Below are 18,076 nucleotides of genomic sequence, written 5' to 3' on the forward strand. Positions count from 1 at the left end.
AAGCTACTGCCTCCTGCTTTCTGTAACTTGAAGCTGGGGATTTTGAGGCAGTGAGAATATGCAGATCTGGCCGGGCGATCTGAGGTATAGCGAGAGAAATTGTTGGACAAATAACGCAAAGCAAGATTCGCAAGGCACATATGGTTAAGTGACACAGATTTAAAGTCAATCCTTTGCTTTATCGACAGCCAGTTCCGGCTGTGTCTAGAGACAGAGATGTGTTGGGATCTAGGGATATTCAAGGCTGATCTAATTCATTTGTTCTGTTGACAAGTTCTGTTGACTGGTTACAAGGTAGAGTGCATTGTAATATTCTAATTTAGAGAGGACTAGGGCTCTGGCAATGGAGATGCAATTAGGTGTTGTGAGGAATGGTCTACAAGCCGTGATTAGTTTGCAGGTGTATGCTGTTGAGGAGGCTGTCGCGTTAATTTGTCTAGATAGAGTTAGGGACGAGTCGATATAGATGCCAAAAGTTTTTACGTCCTTGGAGACCCTGATGGTATTCCCGTCTATGTTGAAAGATTCAAATTGTTTATTTAGTCTGTTGAATTTTAGTTGAGAACCTAAAAGGAGAAGCTCTGTCTTCTCATCATTGAGGTAGAGTCCATGCTTGGCCACCCAGGCCTGTATGATGCTATAGATGTTATTAAGTACTTTGGTGTCGGTAGCATTGTCGCCAGTGATCGGTGTGAGTATCTGGATGTCATCTGCCTAATTGCGTAGGTAACACTGAGACAATCAAGGTCATCAAATAGGGCCTTCTTAAATACATTATATAGAGTAGGTGACATGCAGGAGCCTTGAGGTACTCTGCACTTAACTGGTGTGGGCTCGGCCGAGGCCGACAGCGAGAAGACTCTCATTGATCTATTAGCAAGGAAGGACTGGATCCAGGCGGTGGCTTTGACAGATAAATGTGCTGCTGAGGTTAGATGCTTGCAGAGGACTTTATGATCTACTAAGTCGAATGCAGCCAGGTCTAATAGTAGGAAGAGGGCCCGTTTGCCTTTGTCTTTTATTCTTCAATTTGGGGTTTCAGGTCAATCAAGGCTGTTTCTGTTCCATGTCTGGGCTTAAAGCCAGATTGTCTGAGGCCAAGGAGGTTGTTAATTTCTAAGTGCTCTTGAATCCGCAGACAGGCTGCTCTGTCAATGATTTTTAATAGAAACGGGACTGTGGTGATGGGTCTATAATTATTGGGGATGTTAGGGTCTAGTGTAAGCTTTTTAAATTGGTGGGGACGATAGTGGATTTGAATGAGGAGTTGATGATAGTCGTGATGAACGGGGCCAAATCCTTGGCTGCCTCTTTAATGATGGGCGATGGGCAGATGTCACCCTGGCAGCTAGAAGGTTTTAGGTTGTTGATGATGTCTTCTAACTCATTGGTAGTGAGCGGAGAGAAGTTCAATGGGTTGTGGGTTTTATGGGGGGGAATTCGAGGAGGTGGGTTGGGATGAGACATCAGGGAGCAGGAGCTTTTTGGATTAAATTTTGTTTTGTAGCATTGTTATTTTGTTCAGTAGTGCTAAGTGAATGTTAGTGCACCAGGTGGAGTCTTTGATGCAGGAGGTAGGTGGTGGTATGTTGATGAGTTCTTTCGTGCTTGATTTAGCTTTGGTGATGCGCTTGTTGTAGGTTTCTTTCTTAGTTTGTAGGATCGCTGCAAAGACTGGAGGGGGGGTCTGTACTCCTGCTCTCTATACGGTAGAGAAGAGGCACAGAGGACCCCAGCCAAGATTCTCTATTATTGGTAATAATGGACGAGCAACCAAGCATCCACAAAGGAATGTCTGCACACTGTATTAGTTAAAACACAGTCTTTATATAATTAATGTTCAACGTTATGTACAATATCACGATAACTCACTTTGTACTCGGTTATCTACAATGGCAAATCTATACAGTTCTATGTGGTACAACAATCACTATTCCATCTCTTTAAAGTGCATCAACTGTGTGATTAAATGTCACACAAATTAGTTTGTAAAGGAAACCAACAATAGATATAAGAGGAAAGCAGTTGGTTAGAACAATTGGCAGAATTCTGGCCCCTACCACTGGACACAGTTCTGTGTCAAGATCCCCCCACCTGGGCAACCTGTAGAATAAAGATATATCACAAGCCCAGTCCATATATTGTTCACAAAAATCATTCCAATAGTTTGGCAACCCCAAAGTACCTGGTGTTGTAGTGTTCCTCGTCTGGAAATCGACAGCCCTTCTTGAGTGCACTCCCTTTAAGGCAGGAGCCACGGGTCGTCGATCGTCCAGCGATGAACAGGGTGAACTACGACGGTGAAGTGGCAGCTTCTTTCCTAGCGGTGCTCGTCGACAGTGGAGCGTAGACGTCCTGCAAGGGAGAGGCGTGCTGGGCACCTCGATGTCGATAGTTCGGGACTGCAAAGAGTTTGAAGAACTGTGGCACAGCAAAGGCGTTGAGTCGTCAGCATCTCTGTGGTCTTTAGGTGGCAGGAAACCCACCAGCGGATGCTCCTCTGCGCGTCGATGGCCTCGACTTTTTCCGGCGGGACAAAGTGGTCAACGGTGCAGACAAGAGCGTCCTTGGATCAAATGTTCTTAGGTACGGGAGCACTGCGGCTCCGGTTGGCGATGGCGGTCATCGACAGTGACGGATAACAGTCCGGTCGCTTCTCCTTGGGATTCCGCGCCAGTCCCCGTCTCCAATCGGCAGCCTTTTGTAGGTCTGTCTACCAGGGAGCTTTGGCAAAGATCAGCTGGTGCACGATGGTCCCTCATAGCTCGGGGAGAGGTCTCCTTACCAGGTCCTCTCTTGGATCACTTCTTGGTGACACAACCGCTTTCAGATCAGCGAAGTAGAGCAACAGCAATTCTTCTCTTCCAGCAGGGCTTCAAGGTCAAGCTTCAGTCTCAACTCCAGTTTCTCTTCAGCTTCTGAATGATTCCTAGCAGTGAGAGGCCCCCAGATATACTGTTGATCTCCCATTCATTCTGCTGGGTCACACTCAGGCAACCAATCACTCAGAAGGGCATTCAGCAGTCAGTCAGCCAATCAGGTGCACAGAGCATTCAGGCCATTCTTCTCCATCCAGACACTCACAACACAGAATGTGGATTCGGACAAGTACAACCCATTCAGCACTACACACTGCATTCATACCATTTTCGGGCAGGGCTGTCTCAGTCATTGTGTCAAACACCAGATACCAGACATCCACAACAAGAAGTGTCTATTTGTCAAACACTCCATTCACCCAGGTCCCACCCACAGGTGTACCCACAACATAAAGTCTTTAGGAAGGCTCTAGCCAGTCTGGTCGGCACTTCCCCACACTGCAATATATGGAACTTCCACCCAACAGCAAGTCAGGGGAAGGGACAGAGTCAGGGCTTCCGGGACTTCGGGAAAACCAAGTTAACAGGCGATGGAAGGCAAGAGGCCACGGGGGCCATCTTGTCTCTATCAGGAATCTACCGATTCCAATGACAGGGCCTGGGCATCTCAAAATGGAGGACGCTCAGGATACCTGTCAATTCAGCACGGAGCTGCCACCAGCCCATACCCTGCTCTGTGGGCCACACAAAGGTGCCCAAAAACATACACTAGGGGCACAGGGTTGTACCCACACTCATGGGTGCCATAAGGGTATCCCATGGATCTGTACACCAAACCAAAAGAGAGAGCTGCACCACCAGGAGTCCCACATGGACTCCTGTGTGGAAAACACGACAGAACACACGATAAAAAGCAGTAAAGGACAAGGATACGGAGGCCGTGTCCCTTCGATGCATTTCCAGCATCACAATTGCCTCTTTATGATTAAAGGAAGATATCAGGAATGTATCTTTGTTGGAGGCTATTGGATGACTCTTCCAGAGTGTCTCTGCATTTCTTTTGGATTTGCGGAGTGATCTCAAATGTGGGGTGAACCATGAGTAAGTGAGCGATAGATTTGGCTTTACGTAACTTGAGCGGTGCAATAGTTTCATGGCATTGAGTAGGGTATGGTTGAAAAGGTCCACTAGGATCATAGTGTCAGAGTGTTTAGAGGTAGCAGCAATGATAATTGGTTGTATAAGAGAAAGCAACTTCTCCACTGTTATATTGCGATTGTTCCTCGTGTAGGTGGGAGACAAGGTTATGGGAGTTGCACTGGATGCGTTCTTCCTTCATCAGGAATGATATAAGGTGATGGTCTGACTAGGCGCACAGGATGTTTGAGAGGATTTCAATGTTACAATTAAGGTCAGCAAGCCAATCTAGCGTCCTGCCTTTGATATGGGTAGGTTCGGTGATACGATGCAGAAAGCCTAGTTCTGTTATCATATTGGCTAGGGCTATAGCCTTAGAATCCTTGGTATCTTGGAAACCCAGGTTCAGGTCGCCCAGTAGGATAATTTGATATCCTGGCTTACTATTGTTTGTGAGGAGGGGCGTAATGTCTTCTTCAAAGGTAGTTACGGGTGCCAGTGGTCTGTATACGAGATGGATAGTGACGGTTCGGGAGGCAGAGATGGGTGTAAATGGTTAGAAATAGGGCTGAGGCCTAAGACAGTTTTGGAGATGAAGGCGACACCTGCGCCTTTAGCTCGACTGGGATCTCTATAGAGTCAGATGATGGAATACTCGTCTGGGATGGCGAGTGCGAGACATGTAGCCATGCATCAGTGATTGCCAGAAAATTGAGGTCTTGAGATGTTATATAGTCAGCAATCTCTAGGGCATGTGCTGGCAGGGACCTGGCATTGAGCAAGGCACCCTTGACTAAGGTAGGGGGCTTGTTAGGTGCATTTTTTAATTGGACAGGTTTTCCAATGGGCGGAGTAGTGAGGGTTGCTATGTTTTTTGTAGTGTCGACCATCTTATCTTTGGTGAGTGGTATTGTGGTGGTCATTGTAATTTTGTTGTAAGGTGGAGAGTGCATGGGTAAGAATCTAGAGCCTAGTCTTTCATTTCTCTTTTTTGTTAGGCATGGTTGGTTAGGGGTAGGTTTATTTGTGAATTGTTTGATCCACTGGGCCGGCCTGTTCAGGTAGGGTTTGCTTTGAGACTTATGCATGGTAGGAGAGAGTTGCGTGGCTGCTAGGATACAGGGGGGCAGAAAGATGCCGGGTGGTATGTTATCCGATAAGGGGAGTTTCGCTGGCATAGCTGGTAGAGGAATTTGGAGGTCTAGATGTGGTGCTAGTGTTGGTGAAGTTAGCAGACATTGGGTGGTTATAACTGGTGTCACCTGAGGCATAATCATAGTTTAACCAAGGGTGTAGGATGCAACATTCAAGGATAACACAAAATAGGCAGGATATAGTTATCAAAATGGCTGCCTAATAGGTAAGATGCAGTAACCAGGCAACTGATATAACTAAATCAGGGATAACACAGAATATGCACGATGCAGTAATCAGAATTGTTGCCAAATTGGCAGGATGCAGTATTCAGGGCTAGTATACAGTAGGCCAGATAATGCAGGATGGGGGAAGATCAGTATTCAGAGTTAATGCCCAATGTGCCAGAAGCAGTGTTCATTGGTAAAACGCAAACAATGTGGGACATTCAAGATCGTTGCAGGATTCTTGTTGTGGACTAATAATTAGAGTCAAAGGCAACACGTGTTGGTAGCCGCATATTAGAATGCTTGCAGAGTTCCTGGATGAAACTGTAGCAGTGGAATGGGGAGCAGTGGCGCTCCTCAGGCATTAGGTGTGCCTGAATTAGCTGCTAATCGGTATGACATGTGAAGACCAGCGCAGGGATATAGAGGTGCAGAGAGGTGCAGTGAAGTGGGCCATACCGTAACGAGGTGGAGTGCAGCAACGGTACCCAGCAGGCGGTGGAAGACAGATGGCATCTGGTCTCAGAGCACTGGGGCACCTCCAGGAGGACAGCAGGGTGATCTAGACTGTTGTAGCTTCGTCAAGAAGCAGCAGTGACAGGAGGAAATGGCGGTGTAAACCTGCAACAAAGGTAGAATTACTGTGACACAGAGGTGAGGAGCTGGTGTGGGAGATCTGGCCCAGATCACAGGGGGACCTAGTAAGAAGGGGTGTTGCAGAGGTGTATGAAGGGGGTAATCCAAGGAATAAGCTCCAAGGATGCAGTGATCTGGACATAAAGCACTGGCATTTGGTGGTGCATTGGTAGGTGAGTTGGAGAAACACTCTCCTGAAATTCCAATACACGAACAGTGGCCCAATGGCAAAGGCAAGAGGGAACGTGGAGCCCATACATGTAGTGTGGAAATAGGGGCAATCAAGAGCGACATACAATCATCCTGGAAGAAATAAGGGAGATGAGGACTGACACAGGGTCAAAAGTCGCAGGCCTTACTACGAAGGTGGAATCAATGAAGGAAAGGGTGGGGGGCCTCAGTGGTGGTCCCAGGGACACAAATGAATGTGGGTCTCTCGGAGGTTGAGAGGTAGGAGGAAGAATTGCACCTCAAAATGGATGACATCAAAAACATAGAATGGCGCAACAACCTCTGCTTGTTTGGTCTCAAGGAAAAGGAGGGAGAGACGCCGGTAAGCCTAGAGCAAAATATCCACACGAGTATGGTCTTGGGTGACAAGGAAGCTGAACGTGTTGTCTTGGACTGGCTGCATCGAGCAAGGTCCTGGAGAGAGTGAGATGACTGGGTAACATTGACTATGAGGACTCCAGGGTGGCGACGTTCCAGGATCTTTCGACTCACGTACTCTTGAGGAGAAAGAAGTGTGCCCAACTCACAATGTGGTTGCAGGAGAAGGGAATGAAATATAGATGCGGCTTGTGTTCACATGGGAGGGCGAGCGGTTTTATTTGGTGACGGAGGGGGAAATCATGCAAGCCACGGATTAACTGGTGGGGAGCAGCCAGGAGAACCCCCTGGTGAATAGTGAGGAGGTAGCAGAACCCACATGGATTCCAAGGACATCAAGGAGAACTTTGGAAGATGCAAAGTTCAGGGAGTGAGGACATTCTAGTGACTTAACACTGCCTCGCAGAGAAACGATGATACGTGAGGGGGCGTGACCTTATGTCTGGGCCCTAACATTATTTTGCTCACTCTGCAGCAATCTTTTGGGACTTCTTCACATGATGCTGTGTTGGGAGAGGGGACCAAAAGATGGGGGGTAATTAAGTGTGAGGGGCTGAAATGTTAGCCTACAAAAGGTTTCGGAATGTTTGGGGGGGGTTTAACCACCGGGAGTTGGAAGTTGCCTGGTGTCTGCGCAGAGGGGGTTTCAGGGCGGTGCAACGAGAGGAATGGCCTCAGTTGGCAAGGTGATGGCTGGGGTGACTGGTACTCATGAGGGTTGGAAGAAGGTTGGCAAGGTCTTTATTTTCTTGGGGTAGGGGACCCATGCCTGGTGGTTTGGCTTGTGTGACCATGTTGGGGGAGTTTATGAATGTGGGGTGGGGCAGGGGAAGGGTGTGGGGGAGGGACAGGGGGGATTCTCTCAGCTCTCATGCAGCTACTTGCATTGGAAGGCAAATGGGGAATCGTTGAAGGACAGGAGGGGAATGGGGCAATTTGCGAAGAGGCGGTATGGGTGAAGTAAAGGTAGCCACCTTAAATGTGAAGGAGCGCAACTCTTAGGATAAGAGATCTTTGATAAGAATATGCTTCACAAGCAGCACCTGGCGATTCTCTTTGTGCAGGAGACCCCTTTCAGGCAGAGTAAAGTATCTATGATAAAGGGGAGGGACACTGGTAGTGTTTTCTGGGCTTCGCATCGGAGCATAAAAAGGACTGGGTGGCTATTCTGCTGGGGAAATCCTTTCAGATGATGGAGATTCAGGTCCAGTGAGGGTTTAGGGGATAGTTCTGGGAGGTTAAGAAGCTCCTCAAGGGGTCAAGGGTCACACTAGCCACGATGTATGTGCCTAATAAAGGCCAGATACGATTCTTGGGACAGATTTTCACACTATTAGAAGACTGGGCTGAGGGTGCCATCCTCCTGGGGGGTGATTTTATTACCCTAGCCAATCCGGTGTTAGACTGGAGGTCATTGAAGCAGGGGGTGGGGGAGGCAGACCGAAGAATGTTTGCAGACAACAGTGACTTTGGGTATCTTTTAACTGATCACTTTAGGGTTGATATCTGGCAGTATAATTTTTTGGCCCGTGGATAGATGTTTTTCTGGATCTATGTGATCCGACCGCGGCTGATTTTGCTGCGGCTGAAATGTTCGCATGTCAAATGTACGAACCACAAAAAGTTTGTACATTTCCCATGCAAACACAAGTACAAAACCTCTACATACCCACACCCACGACACACCCACAACACACCTCCCCACACCCCCACCCAAACCCCCAACATACCCACACCCCAGTTACCTGCCATTGCATTGCGCTGTGTCCCTGCGGCGCCAGTTCCCTTTCACTTCTGTGATCGAGAACCAGCGCCGCAGGGTCTTTTTCTTTTAGTTTTTTTAGGAGCTGCAGGAGTTTATCCTGTAAAGTATAGTGAGCGGGGTGTTGCGGGGGACAAAGCCTGCGGCCCCCGGTTTTTTTTTGTTTTCTTTTTTATTTTGTTTTTTTTGGGGTGTGCTGCAGGGGTGTTTGGACTTGAAAAACTGAAATAATTACCAAGCGGAGGAAACAAGGAATGTATTCTCTGACAAAAAGAATCCAAATGGATTTGTACTCTGGACACCTGCATGATTCTGAAATGTTTTCTTGGTGATAACCCTCACTTGAACTCTTGGAATCACCTGATGATCATATTAGCCTATATACAGCATGTATAGATACTTGTGTAAAGTTACAAATATGCATGTATTGCTACAGCATTAGGATGTTCCTATAAGCAGCTTGTCCTCTATGCCTATCTATTATCTGATTGCATTCTTTACTCTTTAATCACCAGACACTCGTTTTCACCTCCATCCTGTTCTTATTATTCATCTTTCACACTCTAACTTACTCAATGAATTGGTATAACCTCCATAATCACCCTTAATTGTATTCATCCACTTTCTTTTACTTCCTATTATGTCACCTACTGACCCACATGTTTTCCTATCAGAAACAGCTTACCACCTATCTTTCTCCTTTTACAAATGGCCACAGCCACGGTGCGTGCGTAATGACGTCATTACGCTTATCGTGGTGCGTGACGTCACCACGTGCCCAACGTAGCCCTCGCGCACTTTTGCGCACATATAAGCGCGATCTGCCTTCTCTTTCTTGTGCCTTCCCAGGAGAGCAATAGGACACCAGGCTTAACATGGCCTTTTTTTCAACCTATTACACGTAGGAAAGGCACTTTATTCTATATTCCCCCCCCCCTATTTACTTATCAACGTCTACATATCATTAAGGGCACTAAAATGCGCCCTGATTTTCATATTAAAATAGTTTATTTAACAGTCCACCTTTCCAGACAACTTTTTCTAGCCTTTATTTTCCTTTTTTTCCATTTTGTCCTCCTTTTTCCTCAGGGCATTTTCTTCAGCTTAACAACTCAATTGATAGAAGACATTGTGATGGAAAGTGTAGCATACAGTCACACTGCAATCATTGCTCACTACGGAACCACTAGCGACTGGTGAGTCTCAGATCTTCTTCTTCTACCATAAAAATAGGTAAATGCTTCCAAAATCAGGGCCATAGAAGTGCCTGTCGTTGCTATATTAATCCGCTAGCTAACAATAGACAAACACATATGTGTCTGGTTCCGATATATTACACTTTATGATGACATTTTTATTGAATTTGTTATTTTGTTTTTCTTATAGTTACCTTTTCTCTCCTGAAGAAGCATTTATATATTAGAATGCTGAAACACGTGTCAAGAGAATAAATACGAGTTTCAGCATTTAAACTGAGCGATCTACTCAAAGGTGTGAAGCAACACCAATTAGAGACTATATATACAAACAGAGTGATGTATTAAAAGGTGTGAAGCAACACCTACACAAGCAATCCATTTAGTGAGAAAATCATTGAGCTTTTCCACAACTGTGAAGTGATATGCATTTGCAAGTGTGAAGCAACACGAATTGCAAAATTGATTAATAAGAACAATCAATAGAGTACCAGCTCAATATTGATCCAAGTTGTTGTCAACTAATTGTTCTATTATTTGACTCACCAGCAAATCACTAGTACTTGTTCTTATTACTTGACTACATAGGTTGGCACATTGAGAAGCAATCCCAATATGTTGCTTTGTCTTACCAAACTATCAGTGTGGCAACCACACTCCTTTGGGAAAACTCTCTGCTTGACAACAAAGTGTGAACTATTGGAGGAGTCGCCAAGGGGTAGCTCTGTATGGCTGCTTTTTTTTTTAAATATTACTCCATAGGTGGCAGTACCCATCAACAACATTGTCCGAAACGTACAAGGGATGCGATTCCTGATGCTGGAAATGTCATCAGTTGGTAGGTGACTACTATCATATGTGGTGGGGGTGCCCTCAAGTACAGCAATACTGGAAGGAGAACCTTTCATGGTTCCAAGGGGTTGATGGGGTCCCAGAGTGCTCTCACCATGGATGCTTTTGTTTGGGGTGAGGACAGAGGAGGAAGAGATGGAGGAGTGTGAGCACATGGCAGAGGTTTTGTTTGTGGCCGCTAGAAGTTGTCTGGCTCAATTGTGGAAGTGGAAACACATGCCCACAGAAAGGGAATGGATGGCCAGAGTCTAAGCCATATATGACACAGAGTTCCTGGTGTCCGGTCATTTGGTCGACTGAAAACTGGTCGACTGCAATTTGGTCGACGCCATTTGGTCGAAAACCAAATGGTCGAATTTTTTTTTTTAAATTTATATATGTGTTTTGTGGGTTTTCGGGTAGAAAGAAAAAAAAAGGGAAAAAAAGGGGGTTGGGGGTGGGGGGGCCCAAAAAAAAACAAAAAAGGGGTGAAAATAAAAATAAAAAAAAATTTGACCATTTGGTTTTCGACCAAATGGTGTCGACCAAATTGCAGTCGACCAGTTTGTAGTCGACCAAATGACTGGCAACCAGAGTTCCTCTCACACCACCTGAAGGAGGCGCAGTCTAATATTGAGGGTCCCTTCTATGACATGGAGTTCCTCTCACACCTCCTGGAGGAGTCAAGGTCTAATATTGAGGGTCACTTCTATGACATGGAGTTCCTCTCACACCTCCTGGAGGAGTCAAGGTCTAATATTGAGGGTCCCTTCTATGACATGGAGTTCCTCTCACACTTCCTGGAGAAGTCAAGGTCTAATATTGTGGGACCCTTCTATGACATGGAGTTCCTCTCACAACTCCTGGAGGAGTCACATTCTAATATTGAGGGTCCCTTCTATGACATGGAGTTCCTCTCCCACCATCTGGAGGAGTCACGGTCTAATATTTAGGGTCCCTTCTTCGCATAATATGGCCGATAATAAGCCCTGGAGGTCATATATAAGGGAGTGGGAGATGTCGCTCTTGTTGTAACTTGCCCAGAGGCTGTTGGGGTATGCTGCATGGTTATGGAGGGTTGGAGGTGGGGCTTGATATAAGGTTGTCCAGTTACATTGGTTATTGAGGGTAATTCATGGGGTGGCCTGCATTTCCTTGCTGGAAATACCAACAAGATTGAAAACCTGATTGCACTCTAAAACTCGAAATAAATATAATATAAATAATTCCACCTGAGTCTCCAAACAAATAGGAGTAAGAACGGACGATACTTGCTTGGTGTATTTTATAGTAATTTAACAACAAGCAAAGCCAAAGCCAATAGGTTTTGACTGTCATTAATTAAGTGCCTGTGGCGAAGTTCCATAACACAGCTTGAGTGTTGGGACTGGTCTGAGCTTCAGGGCTGGGGGCCATCACAAACTCTGTGATGAACACCTCAGAGAAGGTACATATGCCAATTCCCCAAGTTATCCAGTCCATCACTAATCGTAGGTCCCGTTATACCCCCAGAACCTGGATGACTCCCGGAAAGCTAAGACTGAGAGGCCTGATGAGGTATAGAACTGGAGGGGCATAGAGGGAAGTGGCAGCAGGAAGAGGAGATGAAGCAGGGGAGAAGAATGAAAGGGTGATGGAGACCATGAAAGAGGGGTGGAGACCATGAAGGAGAGGGTGGAGAATGCAGTTGACAGCAGGGAAGTGGAGCAGGCTGCGGGCAGAACCTAAAACTGATGAGAAGGAAAGGGGAGGGCACAGGTGAAGAAGAGCAGAAGAATGAGCCAATAGTTGAAAGAACAAGTGGATACAACAATTGAAATAGAGGAGCAAACGAGCAGGCAGTGTAAAGTAGCAACAAAACAAGGAGCAGCAAAGAATACCAGGGAGGAGACCAAAGAATGTGAAAGAGGGGGTGGCAGAAAGGAACAGAGAACTGCAGATTGCCAAGGTTGGAAGTAAGACGGCAGATTAAAAGAGAATGAGGCAATGAAAGGCAGAGGGCAGAAAATCAACAGGAATAGGGAGGACGAGGTGACTAAAGACTGCGATAAGCTGAAGGAGGGTGACTTCAGACACGCTACTGGAGAAATGTCTAAATTGGTACAGTTCTAGTAACCAATGAGGTCTCAGACAAATTCTCAAGGGGGGGAGTTTAAAGAACACCAGGACCCTCTGTGATCCTGCAAAGAATCTCAAAGAGTCTGATGGGTGTGTACCATCAATGTGAACCAGGCTCCAGGATTGGTGGTACCAGAAAATTCTGCAGAGGACATCATGACGTCAGCTTCGAAAGCCATGCAAGCAACTAACACTGCCAAGACAGATGTGTGTGGCACTTACAATCCCAAAGACTAAGCGACTTTTTGTTTCCCACCTGAAAGGCAGACTTTCATGAAGAGACGGCTGGACTGATGACCAGAGTCCTTTAAGACTTAAATCCTCCCATGATGCCCTTTATACAACTTATGTCATGTTAGGTTATGTTATAGAAATGTGTAAAGCGCTGCATACACCAGCGAGGGCATCAGGGCTCTAAGCAAGGAAAGTGTAAGCAGATACCACAGGACTGAAAAGCCAATGAAATAGAGAACAGAAGAGGTTTTAACCTATGTCTAAAATAAGATGATCTTGTGCTGCGCGAAGGGGGAATGGAAGGGAATTCCAGAAACGAGCTGCACAAACCGAAAAGCAGCGGCCGGCGGAGCGAGAGTGCCTGATGCGAGGAACAGAGATGCAAAGTTTAGAAGCAGACTGTAAAGGATGGGAGAAAAACAGAGAAAATTTGGCCTGAAGAAATTCAGGGCCAACCTTATAGAAAGCCTGGTGAACAATGCACAGGGCTTTAAAGTTGACTCTACACACAATCAGAAGCCAATGAAGAGCGCTAAGAGCATCTGTAGCAGAAGAAGACCGAGGAGCCCTGAAGAATCTGGAGACGGTGTAAGACGTAATTAGGTCGGGCTAAACCTACCCACAGATACTGTAAGGAAGGCTATACACAAAAGATTGGGGTAGAAAGTACTTAGACAGTTTATTCAGAATCATAACAAACAAAATGGTGGTTCGAACAACACAGTAGAATAATACCCGTCCCTCCCACTAGGAATGATGTCTCCTCTCCTCCATATGGTGCACCAGGCTTTTAGGTTTCCCGCAGCTGTTTTACATTGACTAACTAGATGTGGCTAGATGTGGCCCATATTTTGCTTCCTATTTCCTCCACATATGGGCTCTCCACCCTTGCCGTCCCTTACTGTACTTCCTTTGACACTGTTGCTTCAGTTTCAAACCTCAATCTGCTTCTATAACCTGACTTGGGCCGCACAGCGCTTCCTTGTTCCCTCCTAATGCGAACGGCTGAGGGATGATCTGTCTTCCTTGCAACTGAAACCTTCTAAAGTTACCACCTCCTCCTGACATTCACCTTCACCTGCTTCCTCCTGACAGCCACCTCCTTCCAATGTTACCACCTCCTCCTGACAATCACCTTCACCTGCTTCCTCCTGACAGCCACCTCCTTCTAAAGTTACCACCTCCTCCTGACAATCGCCTTCACCTGCTTCCTCCTGACAGCCACCTCCTTCCAATGTTACGACCTCCTTCTGACGATAACCTTCACCTGCTTCCTCCTGACAGCCACCTCCTTCCAATGTTACCACCTCCTCCTGACAATCACCTGCTTCCTCCTGACAGCCCCCTCCTTCCAATGTTACCACCTCCTCCTGACAATCACCTTCACCTGCTTCCTCCTGACAGCCACCTCCTTCCAATGTTACCACCTCCTCCTGACAACCACCTTCACCTGCTTCCTCCTGAGAGCCACCTCCTTCCAATGTTACTACCTCCTCCTGACAATCACCTTCACCTGCTTCCTCCTGACAGCCACCTCCTTCCAATGTTACCACCTCCTCCTGACATTCACCTTCACCTGCTTCCTCCTGACAGCCACCTCCTTCCAATGTTACCACCTCCTCCTGACATTCACCTTCACCTGCTTCCTCCTGACAGCCACCCCCTTCCAATGTTATCACCGCCTCCTGACAATCACCTTCACCTGCTTCCTCCTGACAGCCACCTCCTTCCAATGTTATCACCGCCTCCTGACAATCACCTTCACCTGCTTCCTCCTTACAGCTACCTCTGTATAATTTTACCACCTCCTCCTGACAATCACCTTCACCTGCTTCCTCCTGACAGCCACCTCCTTCCAATGTTACCACCTCCTCACATTCACCTTCACCTGCTTCCTCCTGACAGCCACCTCCTTCCAATGTTACCACCACCTCCTGACAATCACCTTCACCAGCTTCCTCCTGACAGCCACCTCCTTCTAATGTTACCACCTCCTCCTGACGATCACCTTCACCTGCTTCCTCCTGACAGCCACCTCCTTCCAATGTTACCACCTCCTCCTGACATTCACCTTCACCTGCTTCCTCTTGACAGCCCCCTCCTTCCAATGTTACCACCTCCTCCTGACAATCACCTTCACCTGCTTCCTCCTGACAGCCACTTCCTTCCAATGTTACCACCTCCTCCTGACAATCACCTTCATCTGCTTCCTCCTGACAGCCACCTCCTTCCAATGTTACCACCTCCTCCTGACAATCACCTTCACCTGCTTCCTCCTGACAGCCCCCTCCTTCCAATGTTACCACCGCCTCCTGACAATCACCTTCACCTGCTTCCTCTTGACAGCCCCCTCCTTCCAATGTTACCACCTCCTCCTGACAATCACCTTCACCTGCTTCCTCCTGACAGCCACTTCCTTCCAATGTTATCACCGCCTCCTGACAATCACCTTCACCTGCTTCCTCCTGACAGCCACCTCCTTCCAATGTTACCACCTCCTCCTGACGATCACCTCACCTGCTTCCTCCTGACAGCCACCACCTTCTAATGTTACCACCGCCTCCTGACAATCACCTTCACCTGCTTCCTCCTGACAGCCACCTCCTTCCAATGTTACCACCGCCTCCTGACAATCACCTTCACCTGCTTCCTCCTGACAGCCACCTCCTTCCAATGTTACCACCGCCTCCTGACAATCACCTTCACCTGCTTCCTCCTGACAGCCACCTCCTTCCAATGTTACCACCGCCTCCTGACAATCACCTTCACCTGCTTCCTCCTGACAGCCACCTCCTTCCAATGTTACCACCTCCTCCTGACAATCACCTTCACCTGCTTCCTCCTGACAGCCACCTCCTTACAATGTTACCACCGCCTCCTGACAATCACCTTCACCAGCTTCCTCCTGACAGCCACCTCCTTCTAATGTTACCACCTCCTCCTGACAATCGCCTTCACCTGCTTCCTCCTGACAGCCACCTCCTTTCAATGTTACCACCTCCTCCTGACAATCACCTTCACCTGCTTCCTCTTGACAGCCACCTCATTCCAATGTTACCACCTCCTCCTGACAATCGCCTTAACCTGCTTCCTCCTGACAGCCACCTCTGTATAATATGTTGCCACCTCCTCCTAACAATCAACTTCACCTGCTTCCTCCTGCCAGTCACCTCCTTCTAATGTTACCACCTCCTTCTGACGATAACCTTCACCTGCTTCCTCCTGACAGCCACCTCCTTCTAATGTTACCACCTCCTCCTGACAATCACCTTCACCTGCTTCCTCCTGACAGCCACCTCCTTCTAATGTTACCACCGCCTCCTGACAATCACCTTCACCTGCTTCCTCCTGACAGCTACCTCCTTCTAATGTTACCACCTCCTCCTGACAATCACCTTCACCTGCTTCCTCCTGACAGCTACCTCCTTCTAATGTTACCACCTCCTCCTGACAATCACCTTCACCTGCTTCCTCCTGACAGCCACCTCCTTCCAATGTTACCACCTCCTCCTGACAATCACCTTCACCTGCTTCCTCCTGACAGCCACCTCCTTCCAATGTTACCACCGCCTCCTGACAATCACCTTCACCTGCTTCCTCCTGACAGCCCCCTCCTTCCAATGTTACCACCGCCTCCTGACAATCACCTTCACCTGCTTCCTCCTGACAGCCACTTCCTTCCAATGTTACCACCTCCTCCTGACAATCACCTTCACCTGCTTCCTCCTGACAGCCACCTCCTTCCAATGTTACCACCGCCTCCTGACAATCACCTTCACCTGCTTCCTCCTGACAGCCCCCTCCTTCCAATGTTACCACCGCCTCCTGACGATCACCTTCACCTGCTTCCTCTTGACAGCCACCTCCTTCTAATGTTACCACCGCCTCCTGACAATCACCTTCACCTGCTTCCTCCTGACAGCCCCTCCTTCCAATGTTACCACCACCTCCTGACGATCACCTTCACCAGCTTCCTCCTGACAGCCACCTCCTTCTAATGTTACCACCTCCTCCTGACGATCACCTCACCTGCTTCCTCCTGACAGCCACCACCTTCTAATGTTACCACCTCCTCCTGACATTCACCTTCACCTGCTTCCTCCTGACAGCCACCTCCTTCCAATGTTACCACCTCCTCCTGACAATCACCTTCACCTGCTTCCTCCTGACAGCCACTTCCTTCCAATGTTACCACCTCCTCCTGACAATCACCTGCTTCCTCCTGACAGCCACCTCCTTCCAATGTTACCACCACCTCCTGACAATCACCTTCACCAGCTTCCTCCTGACAGCCACCTCCTTCCAATGTTACCACCACCTCCTGACAATCACCTTCACCAGCTTCCTCCTGACAGCCACCACCTTCTAAAGTTACCACCTCCTCCTGACATTCACCTTCACCTGCTTCCTCCTGACAGCCACCTCCTTCCAATGTTACCACCGCCTCTTGACAATCACCTTCACCTGCTTCCTCTTGACAGCCCCCTCCTTCCAATGTTACCACCTCCTCCTGACAATCACCTTCACCTGCTTCCTCCTGACAGCCACTTCCTTCCAATGTTACCACCTCCTCCTGACAATCACCTTCACCTGCTTCCTCCTGACAGCCACCTCCTTCCAATGTTACCACCGCCTCCTGACAATCACCTTCACCTGCTTCCTCCTGACAGCCCCCTCCTTCCAATGTTACCACCGCCTCCTGACAATCACCTTCACCTGCTTCCTCTTGACAGCCCCCTCCTTCCAATGTTACCACCTCCTCCTGACAATCACCTTCACCTGCTTCCTCCTGACAGCCACTTCCTTCCAATGTTATCACCGCCTCCTGACGATCACCTTCACCTGCTTCCTCCTGACAGCCACCTCCTTCCAATGTTACCACCTCCTCCTGACGATCACCTCACCTGCTTCCTCCTGACAGCCACCACCTTCTAATGTTACCACCGCCTCCTGACAATCACCCTCACCTGCTTCCTCCTGACAGCCACCTCCTTCCAATGTTACCACCGCCTCCTGACAATCACCTTCACCTGCTTCCTCCTGACAGCCACCTCCTTCCAATGTTACCACCGCCTCCTGACAATCACCTTCACCTGCTTCCTCCTGACAGCCACCTCCTTCCAATGTTACCACCGCCTCCTGACAATCACCTTCACCTGCTTCCTCCTGACAGCCACCTCCTTCCAATGTTACCACCTCCTCCTGACAATCACCTTCACCTGCTTCCTCCTGACAGCCACCTCCTTACAATGTTACCACCGCCTCCTGACAATCACCTTCACCAGCTTCCTCCTGACAGCCACCTCCTTCTAATGTTACCACCTCCTCCTGACAATCGCCTTCACCTGCTTCCTCCTGACAGCCACCTCCTTT

At 48.0% G+C, this 18,076-nt stretch overlaps 1 protein-coding gene across 1 annotated transcript in view; it reads right to left on the reverse strand.

The window, feature by feature from the left end:
• The window catches only part of LOC138498178 (zinc finger protein 271-like), a 129,634-nt gene that overhangs the window by 13,327 nt on the left and 98,231 nt on the right, over positions 1 to 18,076 (reverse strand). The gene's annotated exons all lie outside the window — the stretch shown is intronic.

This window comes from Ambystoma mexicanum, chromosome 5q (assembly GCF_040938575.1).
Source record: "Ambystoma mexicanum isolate Mex_15411 chromosome 5q, UKY_AmexF1_1, whole genome shotgun sequence".
NCBI lineage: Eukaryota > Metazoa > Chordata > Amphibia > Caudata > Ambystomatidae > Ambystoma > Ambystoma mexicanum.